The 18,822-nt window shown below is 38.8% G+C and overlaps 1 protein-coding gene across 3 annotated transcripts in view; it reads right to left on the bottom strand.

Moving 5' to 3' along the window:
• PKP4 (plakophilin 4) overlaps positions 1-18,822 on the bottom strand; it is a 234,035-nt gene that overhangs the window by 197,598 nt on the left and 17,615 nt on the right. The gene's annotated exons all lie outside the window — the stretch shown is intronic.

The following is an 18,822-nucleotide window of genomic DNA, read 5'->3' as shown; positions in this document are numbered from 1 at the left end:
CTCATTGGTGAATGATATTTACATAGTGTAAAAAACGCAAACAATGAATAGTGATTTAATTTTTAAAAACTTGTGATTTATCAGTATTAGAAAAATGGAAAGAGGGGAAAGAGGTATAAGGCAGAAATTTTCACTTACATAAAAATAAGTAAATAGGGGCACCTGGGTGGCTCAGTCAGTTAAGTGTCTGCCTTCGGCTCAGGTCATGATCCTGGAATCCTGGGACAGAGCCCCACATCGGGTTCCCTGCTCAGCAGGGAGTCTGCTTCTCTCTCTGCCCCTCACCCCGTTTGTACTCTCTCTCTCTCTCAAATGGATAAAAATAAAATCTTAAAAAAATAAAGTAAGTAAATAATGTCTAATATTAACGATTCAAGAAATAGTATAACGTTATTTAGAAATTAAGAGATAAATATCAGGAAAAGTAGCTAAAATAATTGAAAGTATGCCTCTGGGGAAAAGAATAAGGCAAGAGGACTACTGTAACTTATTATATGCCTTTCAGTATTATTGAAATACATACATATTAATTTAAAAGAATTTTTAAAAGTTCAAACAGTGGGACATCTGGGTGGCTCAGAGGGTTCAGCGTCTGCCTTCGGCTTGGGTCATGATCCCAGGGTCCTGGGATCGAGTCCTACATCGGGCTCCCTGCTCAGTGGGGAGCCTGCTTCTCCCTCTGCCTGCTGCTTCCCCTGCTTGTGCTTTCTCTCTCGCTTGCTCTGATAAATAAAATCTTAAAAAAAAAAAATTCAAACTGTAACCAACATTAAAAACAAACAGGTTGGTAAATATATATTATTGGGTAGGGAGGAAATAAAGGTTATGTATAAAAACTGCATATGCAGCATGATCCCATTTTCATAAAGAATCAAAACCAAAAGGTTATTTTTAAGTGGTTAGATTTTTGATAGTCTATCTTTTAAGAATTTTCCATATTTTTTACTGTAAATATGTGGAACACTTTTTTAAAAAGGAAAAAAGGTGACAAGAAAGAAGTGGGAGGAAAGTGGTCAACAGGAAATGGAACCTAAGAAATAGGAGTTAGAGGGGCACCTGGGTGGCCCAGTTGGCTAAGCAGCAGACTTTTTTTTTTTTAATTTTTTTTTAATTCTTACGTTAATCCCCATACATTACATCATTAGTTTTAGATGAAGTGTTCCATGATTCATTGTTTGTGCATAACACCCAGTGCTCCATGCAGAATGTGCCCTCCTCAATACCCACCACCAGGCTAACCCATCCTCCCACCCCCCTCCCCTCTAGAACCCTGTTTGTTTTTCAGAGTCCATCGTCTCTCATGGTTCGTCTACCCCTCCGATTTCCCCCGCTTCATTCTTCCCCTCCCGCTACCTTCTTCTTTTTTTTTTTCTTAACATATATTGCATTATTTGTTTCAGAGGTACAGATCTGAGATTCAACAGTCTTGCACAATTCACAGCGCTTACCAGAGCACATACCCTCCCCAGTGTCTATCACCCAGTCACCCCATCCCTCCCACCCCACCCCCCACTCCAGCAACCCTCAGTTTGTTTCCTGCTATTAAGAATTCCTCATATCAGTGAGATCATATGATACATGTCTTTCTCTGTTTGACTTATTTCACTCAACATAATACCCTCCAGTTCCATCCACGTCGTTGCAAATGGCAAGATCTCATTCCTTTTGATGGCTGCATAATATTCCATTGTATATATATACCACATCTTCTTTATCCATTCATCTGTCGATGGACATCTTGGCTCTTTCCACAGTTTGGCTATTGTGGACATTGCAAGCAGCAGACTCTTGATTTTGGCTCAGATCATGATCTCAGGCTCCTGGGATGGAGCCCTGAGTCAGGCTCCAGGCTCAGCAGGGAGTCTGCTTAGGATTCTCTCTTCCTCTCCCTCTGTCCATCCCCACTCCCCCCTCACTCTCCCTCAAATAAAATAAATAAAATCTGAAAGGAAGGAAGGAAGGAAGGAAGGAAGGAAGAAAGGAAGGAAGGAAGGAAAGAAGAAAGAAAGAAAGAAAGAGAAATAGGAGTTGGAAAGATAAAAGGAGACACAGGAAAAAAAAAGTGTCCTAACAGGCAAGAAAGATAAGAAATGTCACCAGGGAATGGGAAGTTAATAGAACCAAATGCTGCTGGGGCAAGATGAAGCATAAAAAACTTCAGTTAGGAGATCAACAGAATCTTCTTGAGCAAAGCTGGAGCAAAGCTGGGGCGGAGATGTGGAAGCTGAGCAGAGAAAAGAGATGGAGGAAGAGGAAACAGCATCAGGCACTCGGCTGTGAAAAGTAACAGGAAGCCCAGGCCAGCTCTCAGGAAGTGAAGGCAGGTGTCTGGCTGTTAAAATCTGGGGAGAGATGTTTAAGGGAAGACAGTGGAATGGAAGTGACTGAGGATAAGAGAAAAGATGATATCCCAGGCAAAAAAAAAAAAGACTAACTTTGACTAGATTTTTTTCTAAAAAAGACTAAATTTTTTTTTTTGGCTTTTAATTTTTATAAACCTTAGTTCCTACTTAGTGCCTGATTATATTCTGACATTTGGCACAATAAAAACAAAGAACCCAAAAGGACTCTGGCCATCCATTATGGGTGTTGACATACTGAATTCTAATGTAAAAGGGAAGAACTTCATACTATTACTACTACTGTGTAAGTCAAAAGTTACCATTATTCACAAGAATACTTAACCACTTTAAAATAATTATAATACTATTCAAGTTGATTAACAGGGCTGGCGTACTTGATAATATGTTCAAAATAAATAGTTTTTCATTATGGTTCAAATTTTAAACTGAAGGTAGGGTTTTAAAACTCACTTAGCAAGTTCTTCTGAAAAAAAAAAGCAGGATGCTGAACAATATGTTTTGTATGACCCATTTTGGTTTTTTAAAGTGTTGTAAGAAGTGTCTTATGTCTAACACTGGCTACGTATTAGAGTCATCTTGGGATCTATTAAAAATGCCAACACCTGGGTCGCACCCCCAGCAGTTCTGGTTTATTTGGTCTGGAACATGGCCTGGGCATTAGAATTTTTGACATCCGTCCCTGGCCCTCTACCCTCATGACTGTGTATAAAGAGAAGAGTTTGAAAGGGTTGGTGTTCAGAATTTTTCATTTCCTATTCTGCACGATTCTATACTGTTAGACTCCTGAAATAATGAGAATGTACTACTTTTTATAATTTAAAAGTAAGTATTTGTTAAAAAATTAACAAAAGGGGGCACTTGGGAGGCTCAGTCGTTAAGCGTCTGCCTTAGGCTCAGGTCATGATCCCGGCGTCCTGGGATGAAGCCCCATATTGGGTTCCCTGCTCAGCGGGAAGCCTGCTTCTCCCTCTCCCACTCCCCCCTGCTTGTGTTCCCTCTCTCGCTGTGTCTCTGTCAAATAAATAAATAAAATCTTAAAAAAAAAATTAACAAAAGAAATACCCCCTTCTACAGCTTCAAAATGATTTTTTTTAAAGATTTTATTTGTTTATTTGAGACAGAGAGCGCACGCACGCAAAACTGCGCATGAGTGTGGGGAAGGGCAGAAGGAGAGGGAGGAGCAAGCTCCCCACTGAGCGAGGAGCCCAATGTGGGGCTCCATCACAGGACCCTGAGATCATGACCTGAGCCTAAGGCAGACACTTAATCAACTGAGCCACCCAGGGGCCCCTAAAATGATTTAGAGAAAATACTTTTGAATTATGTCACAGTGCTCACTTTTCTGTTACAGGATATTTTAGGAAACATCAGATTTTGTGTACTTGTAGTACAAGGGTTAATAAGAGGGAGTGTGGGCACATCTGAATGGGAGAAAAGGAAGGAGACAAATGTTGAGGGGCTTCATATGCCCTTCGAGTGTTCTGGCTTTACTATATAGGCAACTTAGATCACTTGAAGGCTTTTAATCAGGGCCATGACATGATATGAACTCCAGATGGAGGAAAGCCAAATTGTGAAATGTAAAACAATAATAGAAGAAAATGCTGGAGAACATCTTCGAAACCTAGGAGTAGGGAAGGACTTAGTACCTACTTGACATAAGGCAAAAAAGAAAACAAAAATGAGGACCCCTCCCCATTTTGATAGTATATTTTAAGTATTTCTTTTCAAAGGATAAAGTTTACAGGCAGGTGTGAGATTAGAAGATTTTTGCAATGCCCTGATAAGGGACTAATATCCAGAATATGGCAATGTCCCTCAAATCAACGTAAGAAGATAGGAACCCCAACAGAAAAGTGGGCAAAATCTATAAATAAAAAATTTATAGAAGAGGATACCCAAAAAGACAAGCAGATGAACAGATGATGAAGTTCACAAGTAGTCAGAGAAATTCAAACTAAGAATGAGGTTATTTTATATCTGATAGACTGGCAAAAATTAAAAAGCTGTACCATACCAAGTGTTGGTAGGGTGTGGGGATATCTAGATGGATGCTGCCATCCTGGAGACCGCCAGGCACTGCCAATGCAGATTACAAGTACTTCTAGTCTATGACAGAGTGATCTGCATAGTTCCAAAAGAAACTGTCATACAGGTCCCAGGGGTTATGGATCCCACTTTGTGATGATGGGGAGGTGGAAGCAGTCTACATCCCTATCACTGAAGGAGTAGAAAGGTAAAACTAGATGAATGTATATCATGAAATATTCAACTGTAGTCAGAACCAATAAGCTAATATTCACAGAGGCCCAAGGACAGCTCTTTAAATTGCTGAGTGAAAATATTAACTAAATGAGAATAACACCATTTATGTAACAATTTACATAATATAAAATATACATTCTACAAGAGTACATACAAACAAAAAACTGCACACTAAACACATTAGAACAAGTGCCTATGGTAATGGAGTAGGGGGTATATGCAGGAGATAGATAACAGGGAATAAATAAAACATTGGCTTGACCCAGACCAATGATGACAAAGTGTCATCAATTGAAATGTATGAACAACTCAACCCTCACTGCAGTCCAATTTGTACAAAATAAAAATGAGCAATGCAAATGAAGTAGGGAGAACAAACAGAAGTGAGAAGAACAAATGAAGGCAGTTTCACTAGTCTTCTAGGGTGTCCACTACTGAAAACCGAGAAACTCACACCCTCTTCAAGACAGATTAGATAGATGTTGAAAACCATTCCCTGCATGTACTCCTAGGGAACACTGCTATTTGTACTTCTTCCTCCAGGAAAAATGCCTCAGTATTCCAAACTTGTTATTTCCCATTTCCAAATTTCAACCATCTAGGAAAACCAGCTATTATCATCATTTAAAGCCCAACAGCAATTTTTATAAATAGCCATTGAAAGCAGAAATTTGGGGGCACCTGACTGGCTCAGTGGGTAGAGCATGCAACTCTTGATCTCTGGGTCATGAGGTCAAGCTCCACATTGGGTATGGAGCCTACTTAAAAAAAGGCATAAATTTGTTATAGGCTTTTTGAATATCCACAAAAAATACACATACTTTTACTTACATATGTTTTAACCCCCTCAAAAAATTCTAATAAATGTTTTCCCTTGTTTTTTTTTTTTAAGATTTTATTAATTTATTTGAGAGAGAGAGAGAGAGCTTGCATGGGAGGGAGGGGTAGAGAAAGAGGGAGAGGCAGACTCCCCGCTGAGCAGGGAGCCCAATGCCCTCCATCCCAGGACCCTGGGATCATGACCTGAGCTGAAGGTGTACCCCTTAATCAACTAAGCTACCCAGGCGCCCCATGTTTTTCCTTGTATTATCACATTTGCTTTCCCTCCAGAGTTTTTAAAATTTGATTTGGTAACCATGTCTGTTATCACAGAGGTACCAGAAGCCTAGCAGGAAAGAAAGGTGAACAACTAATGTCTTAGATCCCCTCAAATATCCTAGGTAGATGCCATCTGGTATTAATGATTTGCATACCCTTAAACTGACTGACAATATTTTAAGTAAATCCAACTGTTTGATCTAGTATATATTTTTTAAGATTTTATTTATTTATTTGACAGAGAGAGACACAGCGAGAGAGGGAACACAAGCAGGGGGAGTGGGGGAGGGAGAAGCAGGCTTCCTGCTGAGCAGGGAGCCTGACCCAGGACCCTGGGATCATGACCTGAGCCAAAGGCAGATGCTTAAGCACTGAGCCACCCAGGCGCCCAGATCTAGTATCTCTTAACGTGTCCATTTAAAAACACAATTTGAGAATAAGATTTCCCCTGTTAATCCTTAATGACCAGCAACTAAAGAAACAGGATTTATTTATACTCCTAGGTGCTTTCTCAGAGGAGGTGGCGGGGCTGTGAGGAGGATTTTAGAGCTCACCAGCACAAGCTAGACCTGAGAAAGCCAGACTCCACTCACCTCAATGCCCTCCTATATCTTGTTAAAGTTTTGCTGGACACAATTATATTTTTAACATATATACTTCTGTCTGCTTCGATGGACATAGCTTTAAAAATTATTTCCACGGGCGCCTGGGTGGCTCAGTTGGTTAAGTGACTGCCTTCAGCTCAGGTCATGATCCTGGAGTCCCAGGATCGAGTCCCACATCGGGCTCCCCACTGAGTGGGGAGTCTGCTTCTCCCTCTGACCCTCTCCCCTCTCATGCTCTCTCTCTCTCTCAAATAAATAAATAAAATCTTTAAAAAAAAATTATTTCCACGTATTCCAACTGGCAAGAAAATTTTGTAAATTACATGAATAACATAGGGCTTAAATGCCATGAGTAGAATTTAGTTTCTTATACTCTGGAAAGGGTTAATAAACCTTAGACCTGAGCGGAAAGGGACTATGAAAAGAGGGCTCTTGGCAAAAAACCATCTGCCAGCATTCAGCTAAGGCAGGAAGCCAAAGGGTTAGGGAACCCCATATCAGCATTTTGAGTGCTATCATTAGATACCAGGAACATTTTGGAGGACAGAAGATGATTTCAGGCATGCCATACCAACTCCACAAGAGGAATAAAATACATGCAGCACAGACAAAGGGACATATCATTTTCCCCTGGCAAGTAATTTTTAGCTTCAGAAACTTCTTAGGGACACAAACTCAAAAAGATTAAGAGAGTGTGACCTCATTAAAACTGCCTTTATAACTATAAAAGGTATAACTTTAAGTAGTTACAATAAATAGTAACTCAAAAAAGAGAAGCCCAAATATGCTAACATCCCATGAAATAATATCAGAAGTTTTAACAAATTTCATATGTACAACATAGTTTCTGAAGGAAAAAAATTCACTCTACCTGGATGGGACTTTTTGTTTTAAATGAAACTTCCTTATCAAAAAGAAAAATGTTAGACTTCTGGATGTACAGAATGTGAACTTAAGAGATTTATCAAAACCCTCAAGTTTAACTCCCTCCCACTGAAGAGAGGAAAAAATAGTGACTCAGAGAGATGTAATGCTTTCTCCCAGACCACTAACGTAGTCAACAGAAATGAAGACAAAGCCGACTTGTGAAGGCCTACTGCGTTGTTCACTTGCTCCTATCTATTTCCAGATACCTCTTGGATAGCTCTTTTTAAGCAGTCACAGGCCCTGTACTTTCCCTGACTCAGGAGTGGATTGGAAGTTTTTTCACCAAATGTATGAAGAATCACAATATTGTTAACACTGCAGTTCTAAGATGTGACATTCCATCATGTTAAGGAATATTCTCTTCATAATAACTGAATAATAAATTCAGGCCATGCTTGAGGGGGATTACACAAAGGCATGCATTCCATATCACTGGAGGCTATCTTAAGAACTGTCTACCATATATTACCATATACTGGATACCCGGATATAAGTGAGATAAGTGAGTACCAGAGTCAAGACAGGGTTGGCGATGACCCCTTTTTCTTTGTGAATGCTTCCTCACATTCTTTATAAGTGGTAGGACAATATAAGTGATAAAGGAAAAAAAATCAGGAAAGAGCACACGGTATATTAAGTGTATTCAGCAAGGCACCATCTCTGGAAAAGCCTCAGTAGTCGGAGTAAGACCAAATGAAGATTCATCTCTGTGGGGAATGAAGAAAAAGCAAAGGAATTTTAGTAGAGATAGCACGTGCTAGTGAGTGTTAAGGAAGAGGATGCTTCCAGCACACAGCAGGGTCAACAAATATTTGTTAAATTTAGCTTTCATACATTTTTAAAGTTTATACCCTATCTGCATCTTACACCTCTCCCCCCCCCCAATTTTTATAATTTGGTTTCATTAGAATGTAAAATTTGATTTGGAGTGCATATGTACAGAAATCTGTAGGATCACCCAGACAATGGTTAGAATTAATTTAGTAGGTGGCAGTGATAAAGTTGTGGGTATATAGGGAAGAAACTGAAAAAAGTGGAGGGTCTAACCTAGAATATGGTCTGATCCTATGGAAGAATTCAGAAGTGAATCATTCCATAACTGAAGAAACAAATTAACATTTCCTTTTAAGATTTAGGCACCTATTAGGAGTTCTCTAATTTATTTTGCATGTTATATTTCATCACCATATTTATTCCCAAAAGAGCTGCTCTTATAAGACACAAACATCTGCCAAAAAAGACTTCAGAAGATGTTGGAGCTAGGGCTGTGTGTGGCAGTGGTAGAATACAATGTCCTTATTCAGCAATCAAAATGATATAAAGAAAAAAGTGTGTGGCGTGCCAGGTTGGCTCAGTTAAGCGTCAGACTCTTGGTTTTGGCTCAGGTCATGATCTCATGGGTCCTGAGATGAACCCTGCATCAGGCTCAGTGCTTAGCAGGGACTTTGCCTGAAGATTCTCTCCCTCTGCCCCTCCCTCTCCCAATAAATAAATAGATCTTAAAAAATTTTTTTTAAAGAAAAAAATTTTTTAAAGAAAAAAGTGTATAATAAAAAGAATAGTTGTAGAAACTATTCTTTTTAAAGATTTATTATTTATTTTACAGAGAGAGAGCATGAGCAACAGTGGGGGGAAGGGCAGAGGGTGAGGGAAAGAGAGAACCTCAAGCAGACTCCCCACTGAGCGCAGAGCCAGACACAGGGCTCAATCCCAGGACCCTGAGATCATGACCGGAGCTGAAACCAAAAGCTGGTCACTCAACCGACTGAGCCACCCAGGTACCCCCTTAGAAACTATTCTAACATTTAAGTTCTTTCACCACAAGTCTATTAAAATTTAACTTGAACAATGGGTTCTTTCTACGTATGATATAGCCCACATTAACTCACAGCAATAGCATGGTTACAGAGGCTTTTTATTTTTATAACAGAAAACTAAGGTTTGTATTCTGAGTCTATTACTTACTAGTTGCAAGATCCTAGGCAAGTCAGAGATCTTTCTTAGTCTGTTTCCTGGTGTTTAAAACATGTATAATATTATTATTACGTATTTCCAAAGATTATAGTTAAGACAACTGGTAAATTAGGAAATATACAGAAGCAGTGTATGGTTTATACAAGTGCAATTTGTTTTTTTTAAAGATTTATTTATTTGAGAGAGAGAGAGCATGAACAAGCATGCAGGGGGAGGAGCAGAGGGAGAGAGAGAGAGGATCTGAAGCAGACTCCACACTGAATGTGGAGCCTGATGTGGGGCTCAATCCCACGGCCCTGAGATCATGACCTGAGCCAAAACCAAGAGTCAGAAGCTTAACCAACTGAGCCAACTAGGTGTGCCAAAAATGCAATTTTAAAAGGGCTTTGTGCCAGTTGAAAACGTCCTATTTACGTATGCTCTTAAAGCTCCACTATGTCACTTGCAATTGTTTTTAACTATCACACAAAGTTGATAGGCTAGTGCTGAAATCCCTAAAGGGTGAATCATTTTGTTATAAACTCCATGCTCTGGCCACTTCTCTATCCCACCCTTGTTTATTACACCTTCTATAAGGTATAATGTTGATTGAACATTCATAAAGAATACATCTCAGCACTGGAAACAAGTACATGAAGATGAAGTTATATATAAATTACAAGGAAAATACTTTTCCTTGTGTTTAAAATGTTAACCTTAATTCTGACAATAACCATCCTTCACATGCACAGCTATGGCTAAAATGACCAGTCCCCAAAGTCTTATTCAACCTACAAAGAATGTCATTGGAGTCACACATTTTACTGTCTATGATCCAGCCTTGAGTTGTTTGTGCTCAAGTTGTTCATGTCCAAGCAAAAAAGACTGACTTTCAATCACTGTTACTCTATACTTCATGACAAAGATGTGTTGCTGGTGATACTCAGGGTATATCTTTCAAGTGTTTATGTAGACCACTTCCCAAATTCGGTTTGCCATGCAGCAGGTACTAGTTTATTACGCTTTACTTAATCAATTCTCTGCTTTATGGTTTAGCCAAGAAGAGCTGGATTTGGAATATGGGCCATTTAGTTCTAAATCCGACATTTTACTAGATCCTACACAACTCTTAGAAAACTGAAACACTGCTCAGAAAGCTGCAGGAAATCTGCAGGGCTTATGAATCTCACAGTCATTTAAAACTTTGTCCTTTAAGTCTTCCATTTCACCTAAAACTCAGTTCTACACTGCCACGGAAGTATTAGCTTTTCAAAAAACTGTTAGATTTAATACAATGGAAAAGGTTCAGCCATATTTTGCTTAAGTTTCTCAACCTCATCATTTATTACTTTAATAATAACCTCAAAGAAAAAAAATTCTACTTTTTATGACACAATTAATATTTTCTCCATACTTCATACAACTTAATAAAATTTTCTTCTTATATTATATCTACGTATTCAAATAGGAAGAAACTAATTTAATTATAGCCTATCACAAAAGGAAGAATTGAGAAACTGAGCTGCCAAGGACCTCCAAAATAATTTTACTGTGATTATAAATTAAATGTTACAAAATACAATTTTCTTTATCAAATTCCATTTTTGTAATTCTTTTAGTTTGAACTCCACTATTAGTGATTAGATTCGATTAGAAATAAAAAATTTAATGAGACTCAAGTAAAAATGTACATTTTTTCTGTAACAAAATATGAATGCTGTTAGGTTTTAAATAAATGAAATAATTTACTATAAACATAACCTTAGATTACATATGCCAATGTATTTTAATTATTGACATTACTGATGGATATAACTGAACATAAGCTAATACCTATTCTTATACTTGTGATCAAAACAAAACTACAGAGGCGCCTGGGTGGCTAAGTCAGTTAAGAAATCAAGAGTAGAAACTGAGTCAGATGCTCAACTGACCGTACATTTTCTTTTCGTTACTTAAAATTAAGACAGGAAACATTCAACAGAAATCAGTAAAACCTCTGAGCTGGCACTGACTTCTGAGTAGAAAAGGACAGGTGTACGCCCTTAACCTAGAGATACAGGGTAAGTCTTAATTAAGACTCGCACTGCGAAGCAGCAGCAGGTCTGAGCTAAAGTCTGAGAAGAAAGACTGAGTCCGGGCGCCTGGGTGGCTCAGTTGGTTGGGCGACTGCCTTCGGCTCAGGTCATGATCCTGGAGTCCCGGGATCGAGTCCCACATCGGGCTCCCTGCTGAGCAGGGAGTCTGCTTCTCCCTCTGACCCTCCTCCCTCTCATGCTCTTTGTCTCTCATTCTCTCTCTCGCAAATAAGTAAAACCTTAAAAAACAAAACAAAACAAAGAAAGACTGAGTCCCCCTCTTTCTCACATCCTCCTCAGCGGATAGAGGAGGGATCTGAGAGGTTAAGATTTAAGCCACATGGGCAAGCCCTGGAGTTCAACATTAAGCCAAGGAAACATAAAATATGGGCTGAAATTTCTCTCCTTGAAGACACAAAGAGAAATTAGGGTAAAGAATAAGGCAAATAAGAATAGAGAAGTACAAAATTTGCATAGATCCAAAAGAAAAAGCACAAATGCTTTAAAAATGCATTTTATTTCATAACTCGGAAGGACTGCTTGCCTGGGTCATATTAAGTCAGAGACTAAATAATAAATCACAGAGTAGTTAATACTTATAAACTCTTATTCAGTTGTCATCCTAAAGAACCAAATTACCACCTGTTATCGTTAAATGAAGTTTTTTCCTGTGAATACGGTTGCTATTAGTTGAATTCTTTTCCAAATTGATGGATATACAAAGATTCTCATTTTAAGTGCAAAAATGTCAAACTGCTTATAGAAGCTTAAAAATGAATATATCAAGGAAAAATTACATTTTAAAAATTATGCTGCATTTAAAAGTTAGCTAACAGTTAACATCTAAATTGCTGGAGAGCTGAAAATGTTGAAAAAAAAAAAATAATGCTGCTCAAGTAACTCCTACCAACAGAAAAAGAAAAATAACAGAAATCTCCTGGAGAGGGCTGGCTTGGTAGTCCAGCCTAGAAAAGGAATGTGAATACTTCCCTCGAAGTACTTAATAGGTTTAATTTACTAACGCTAATACCAGAGAAAAAGGGACAAGAAATCCTACAACCCCCATAACAAAGATTTTCAGCACCTAAAAAATCTGCCCGTATTTATAAAAATGTACACAGTAAAAATAAAAACATGATGAAAAGGACAAACACCAACTTCAGAAACCTTAAGCAAAATTGGCAGAACAAGATTTGTTAAGTTTGAATGATAGTTTCATGGGTGTTCATTCCATTATTCTCTGTACTTTTCTGTATTTGAAATATTCCATAAAAACCTTTAACAAAAGTCTCATTATCATTAGTGACTGCCAGTTTCATTTACCCCAAAAGCTCAAATTATGGAGTTTTCTTTTGAGGTACAATTGACATATAACATTATATTAGTTTCAGGTGTACAACGTAATAACCTGATATTTGTATATATTGGGAAATGATCACCACAGTAAGTCTAGTTAACACTCAAGACCACAGTCACAAAATTATTTTTCTTGTGATAAGAATTTTTAAGATCTACTCTCTCAGCAACTTCCAAATATGCAATATAGTATTATTGACTATAGTCAACATCCTTTACACGACATCCCCATGACTTATTTATAAATAACTGGAAAATTTGTACCTGTTGACCCCCTTCACCCATTGCACTTTATATTTTTGGACAACTACCAAAATATTATGTAGATAATTCATATTTTGCGTTTCAACATGCTGATTGAGAAATTTAAGCCATTACTAATAGGTGATTCAATAAAAAGTATTACAAAGCTACTTTAAAAAAAAGATGAGATACTGCCAAGGAAGAGCAGTGGACAGCAGGCAAATGACACACACTTGCTGATGATTCCACTTATCTTGATTAGTATGGTAGTTAGTACAATACTTCTAAAACATGTGACTATCTTTTAGTACAAAGAATTTAAAGATCACATTGTCAGCACGGTCCAAAGTGTTTATTAAACTTTGAAAGTCAAACTCATAGCAAGTTATCAGCTTGTGAGCATGTCATCTTACAATATTCTAACTCACTGAATGGAGAAACAAAGTATACAACATAATGTGATTACTTTTAAGGTACAGAATTGTTTTAATACTTCTCTAATTAAAAAAAAACCCCAAATACTCTAAATAATGATTGTCTTTATAATCTGGGATAAAGTTAAAATTCCTTTTTATTCAACGACCTCATACCTTGTAGCTAACATGAGTTAAATTTCAAACCACACCCTTTCAGAAACAAAACTGCAAATTTAAGATCTCTAACCTTTGCCAGTCTATTTTAGAACACTTGGAAATGTTTTTAGCCTGAACCAGAAATTTCATTCTAGAACACACGAACTGAGAGAATAAACTTTGTCCCTGGCTTATCCATTACATATATGAAGCATTATTATAGTTATTAGACTATTTGCATACCTCAGAAGCTAGTCCCTATGGCTTAGCTGGCATGGAGTTTCGCCATTTTTTTAAATCAGGAAACTGTTACCAGGAAATTGAACCTCGTCTAATCCCATGTGAGCAATATGACAATAGAATTTTATGGACCCTTGCTATAAAACTTATACTTCACTTTTCTTTACAGTGTCTGTCCCCTGCTGCTTGGCCTCCAAAGAAATCAGGCCATAATTAATATTTCAAAGCTGTAAGAGCTGATATTTCTGCTGCACTCAAGTAGTTCGTTCACTTTGGCATGATTTTCTTCCAATTCCTTATTTGTAAAAAGCACACCTCCAGCTGAGTTGGCCTAGATCATTTCCTGTTTTTAAATTTGGGGGGGTGGGGTGGGGAGGGAAGAGATTCAAGTCCTGAATTTTCATCTAAATTAGCTAATAGGAAACATGGTACACCTTGCCCAGGATGCTGCTATGCAATCACACTGGACCAGCAGTTTTTTGTTTTTTTTTTTTTTAATATTTTATTTATTTATTTGAGAGAGAGAGCACATGAGAGCGGGGAGGGTCAGAGGGAGAAGCAGACTCCCTGCAGAGCAGGGAGCCCGATGCGGGACTCGATCCAGGGACTCCAGGATCATGACCTGAGCCGAAGGCAGTCGCTCAACCAACTGAGCCACCCAGGCGCCCTGGACCAGCAGTTTTGAGAAAGTTTCCTGTGGCCTTGAAACAAGTGGGCCCACCATCTATTGCTGCCAACAAGTTCTCTTCCTCTCCTTAGTACACATAATGGAGGCAGACTAGATTAAAAGCTCATGGAGTGCTCTGTATGAGGTACAACGCTATGCATGTAGACGTCTAAAGGTTTGAGACAAGTGCTGGCCACACCAAGAGATCAGGTTCATACTCTAGACCTAAATATTTGGCCACTGCCAGTGTTCCAAAATAAGAGATACCTAATCAAGCACTTATGATTTCTGTAATTGCTGATACTGGTTTTACTGCTTTACTTGGATATAATGACTAGCAGATACCAAAGGGTCCCTATCCTGAATTTCTTTCTGGTCACTAACAAATGCAGGATAGGAACAAGTCTGGAACTTATGAAGGAAAGGCTTTATGTAATGAACAAGTTACAGCAAAATCTTATAAGTGCCTCACAACTACACTAATTAGGACAATATAAATTCACATATAAAAAATTTATATTATAACTGAATTGGCACTCAGACTCTCAGAATTTTTGCTTGGCTAGCTTCAGAGACAGACTTACTTTGGTGACCTCATTAACCTTGTACTGATCCAATTCCACATTTCACAGGACTGAATTTTTTGTATCCCACTAATACTTTATGGCAGGGTTTGACTGTGCCACTTAAGAGATTATTTTTAAATTGGCTAGCTAAAGGGGTGCCTGGATGGCAGAGTCGGTTAAGCATCTGCCTTCGACTCCGGTCGTGATCCCAAGGTCCTGAGATCAAGCCCCACATGGGGCTCCCTGCTCAGTGGGGAGCCTGCTCTCCCTCTCCCTCTCCCTCTGCCTGCAGCTGCCCCTGCTTGTGCTCTCTCCTCTCTAAGAAATCAATAAAATCTTAAAAAAATAAAATAAACTGGCTAGCTAGATAGCATGGATAGGCTTCCCTCCCACACTGGGCTTATTCTTAGATTTAAATAAAATGACCATAAGACATGATACTTGAAGCAACAAACTAATTGAACTACATGAATAGAAGACAAATCCTGATGCAAATTTCTTTAGCACTTCATTCACTGACACCTCACCAATTTCTTTTATGTAACTTCTAGGACCTAAGATTTAGTTCAATAGTATCTTATGAGCAAATAATAAATAGTATCATCACAATGTACCACTAGATCAAAGCTTGAAGTACCGCAGCTGGCTATTTAACATAAAGCAGAAAGATGTTCTTGGCTAGGCTACTTCATCAAGATAAGCCCAAGAACAGATAGAGGGGCCACTTGAATGTTTTGGTAACACAGTGAGAATGAACAATCTAGGGATCAACTACTTGATTCATCTTACACTGAACATCTGAGTTATCCTGGAAACTGTGTACCTTGTATTTACTTTTTAGAAAAAAGCATATTTTGAATATGCATACTAGCTTGATTCCACTTTTTGAAAACATTTCAATATCAAATCTGGGGCTACGTGTGGATTCCATACCACTTGCATGTATGTTTTTTTTTCTTCAGTACTTCCTAAAATTTAACAGCATAATATAGTAATCACTATACAAAGCTAAAAAAGGAACTCCTACAAACTAAAACATAAAATTAAAATTAAACCATGAAATCAATCCATGAAATGACAGGAAGAGATGTTAACTCTCGGTAAGGTCAACGTATCTTTTATGACCTGGTTAATAATTTTGGGTTACTAACATGGTATCTGGTTTAAAGGCTTAGGTCTCATTGTTTTTCAACTTTATGATGTAGGACTGTCTGGGAGACTGGAGGACAAATACACTATCAGTAACAAAGATTCCAAAGATGCCGCACACCTGCCACTGTCCCCTGCAACTCAACCTGAAATCTAGTCTCCCAAATAACTCCTCCACAGTAACCTAAGGCAAGGTGACCACTGGAGCAGCAAACTGACTACCTGAAGAAGTAAAAGGGGGATGTGGCATGTGGAGAATAATCTGGCATCCATCACAGGAAGGACTCATCAGGAACCTGGGAGGCCCAGCCTACAAAGACTATTCCTACAAAGGATGACCAGGCTGCAGATACACATAGACACAACTACTCGAGGAGAGCACCTATGCTTCCTGATCCAGGCGCACATATGAACCTGAGTGACCACCTCTCCAGAACTCCGGTCATTTCCCTGGAGAAGGAAGGGACTGCATGTGGTGATTTCTAACTTTCCCTGGTAGGAAAGTCTTTGATTTTGTAAGCATTAACCTTGACAGAAGTTCTATCTATCCTCCAGTGAGTGTAGATCATGACATCTATGGCTTAACTTTAACATCACCATAAATTTAAAAACGAATTTGATTATTTACAACAAAATGGCAACAGTGGTCACTTCTGGGTGCAAGTAAATATAGGTGGATTTTACTTTCTTCTTTTGTGCTTCTCTGCATATAATGATTTTTCTACGAAAGTATGCATCACATTTATGATCAGAAAAACAGTATAATTTTCCTATATTTAAAATAGAAGTTCTCTATTCCAAGACTAACACTATTTTATTTCAGTTAAAACTTCAGAGGATGAACCCCAATTCAAAAGTGCAGGAAATAAATTGTAGAATGACACCACAGCACATTTCTGCTGTGCCATGTGGATGATAACCAGTAACATAAATGTAAACCTGAAATCATATCTTTATTTTTTTTTTAAAGATTTTATTTATTTGTCAGGAGAGAGAGGGAGAGCGAGAGCACAAGCAGGGGGAACACCAGGCAGGGGAGAAGCAGGCTCCCCACTGAGCAGGGAGCCCGATGTGGGACTCAATCCCAGGACTCTGGGATCATGACCTAAGCTGAAGGCAGACGCTTGACAGACTGAGCCACCCAGGCATCCCCGAAGTCATATCTTTAAAATCCAGTTACTGAGATCTGATCACACGTGTACCTAAAATGCCCCAACAATTTCCTCATCGCATCTAAACAGAATCAGTGTACTAGTCTTTTAAAAGGGAAAGTGTTACTCTAAATTCTTAAACTAGAGAAAAAAGGGGGATATTTCTTTTCATTTATTGCAATTTATCTTAACTCTTTGGGGAAAGGAGAGAAGCAAAGAACCACCTGAAAATCTGCTGAAAGCTATAACTGCTCCCCAAAATAAATAAATAAATAAAAGTTTGTATAAACTCAAGTCTCCTTGATTTTGTAGACTGTTCCTAATATATAGAACTACTTCAAGTGTCTAAATATTTATGTAAATTTTAAGTCTCCACACTGAGTTGAACTTCCCCAGAATGAGACCCCAAGGATTTGAGTATAAATAATTGACTTGGCAGCTGGACAAGTGAGACAGGCCAGGGAAGGACATCAGTACAGCATGCATTAATGAGCAGGTTAGTGCTGTGAGCAAGTAGAGCTCATGCTTTTTGGGGACTTCTGAAGTCTGCAGAGGACAGGCCTCAGAGATACCTCATGTAAGGGGTGAAGAGGCTACTGGTCCAGCTCCTGTTTGTTAATGGTTGAGGGCTGCTAGGGCTCCTACAGGTGACAACCTCCTGGCAGGACTCACTTGAGCCAATGCTGGAGGCAGAGAAAGCCTTCAGGCTAAAAATCCCAGGGACCTGCAGTAGGAAGCTATTGGGTCAGAAGACAATGAGCGGATGGTGAGTGCCATGGGATTTGGACAGGACACAGAATATGCTGCCATCATTAGATACAATAAGAAAAATGCCTTTACTTAAGTTAAAATGCTACTACAATGTCTAGAAACAGAGTACCTATTCTGTGCCAGGTACTCTGCTGGGTGCTAAAGATTAAAAAAAAGAATAAAGCCAGTTTCATGACATTTAGTCCACAACTTAGTGGGGACATGGACCATAGGCTATCAAAAAATAAAAAAGCTCCAATAAAAGGATTTAAAGAGTGGAGCCATGGGTTCTCGGCATTTCAAGTAGAAAGATTATCTTCTTCAAACCCGCTATAAAAGTACTTGTAACATTTCTTCCAGGAGAGAGGAAGAGCAGAGATCTCACCCTGATAGCACCAACAAAACACCACACAATCTGCTAATTCACAATTTTCTTCCAACCCACCAAAAAGCTGAAACCTCAGTATGACCAACTAACCTGGAATTAAAGGATGAGAGGCACCTCCAAGGACAGACTGGCTTACCTGAGCAGATGATGCTGAATGCCAGTAAGAAATGAGTTAGAATTTTTAGCAAATAGGTAAAGTCTGAATGTGGGAAAGCAAGAGAACACAGAATCCGGTAGCGCCACAGACAAGAGGTGACTTCACACTCAGGTTTCCCCTACATGGACCTCCCCAGGGGCCAACAATGAGAGTCCTCAGACAACCTCCCACTAGGTGCAAGCCTGGTGCACAGAACAGCAGCTGCTGTGGGAAAGGCACAAAATCTTGCCTGGATCCCCCTCTCCTATCTCTACTATGGAACAAAGCCTTAAACTGCTGAGGGTAGGGCAAAAA

This window comes from Neomonachus schauinslandi, chromosome 3 (genome assembly GCF_002201575.2).
Source record: "Neomonachus schauinslandi chromosome 3, ASM220157v2, whole genome shotgun sequence".
In the NCBI taxonomy this organism is placed as follows: Eukaryota; Metazoa; Chordata; class Mammalia; order Carnivora; family Phocidae; genus Neomonachus; species Neomonachus schauinslandi.
Note: the sequence above shows the minus strand (reverse complement) of the source record. Positions and strands in the feature narration are given on the sequence as shown.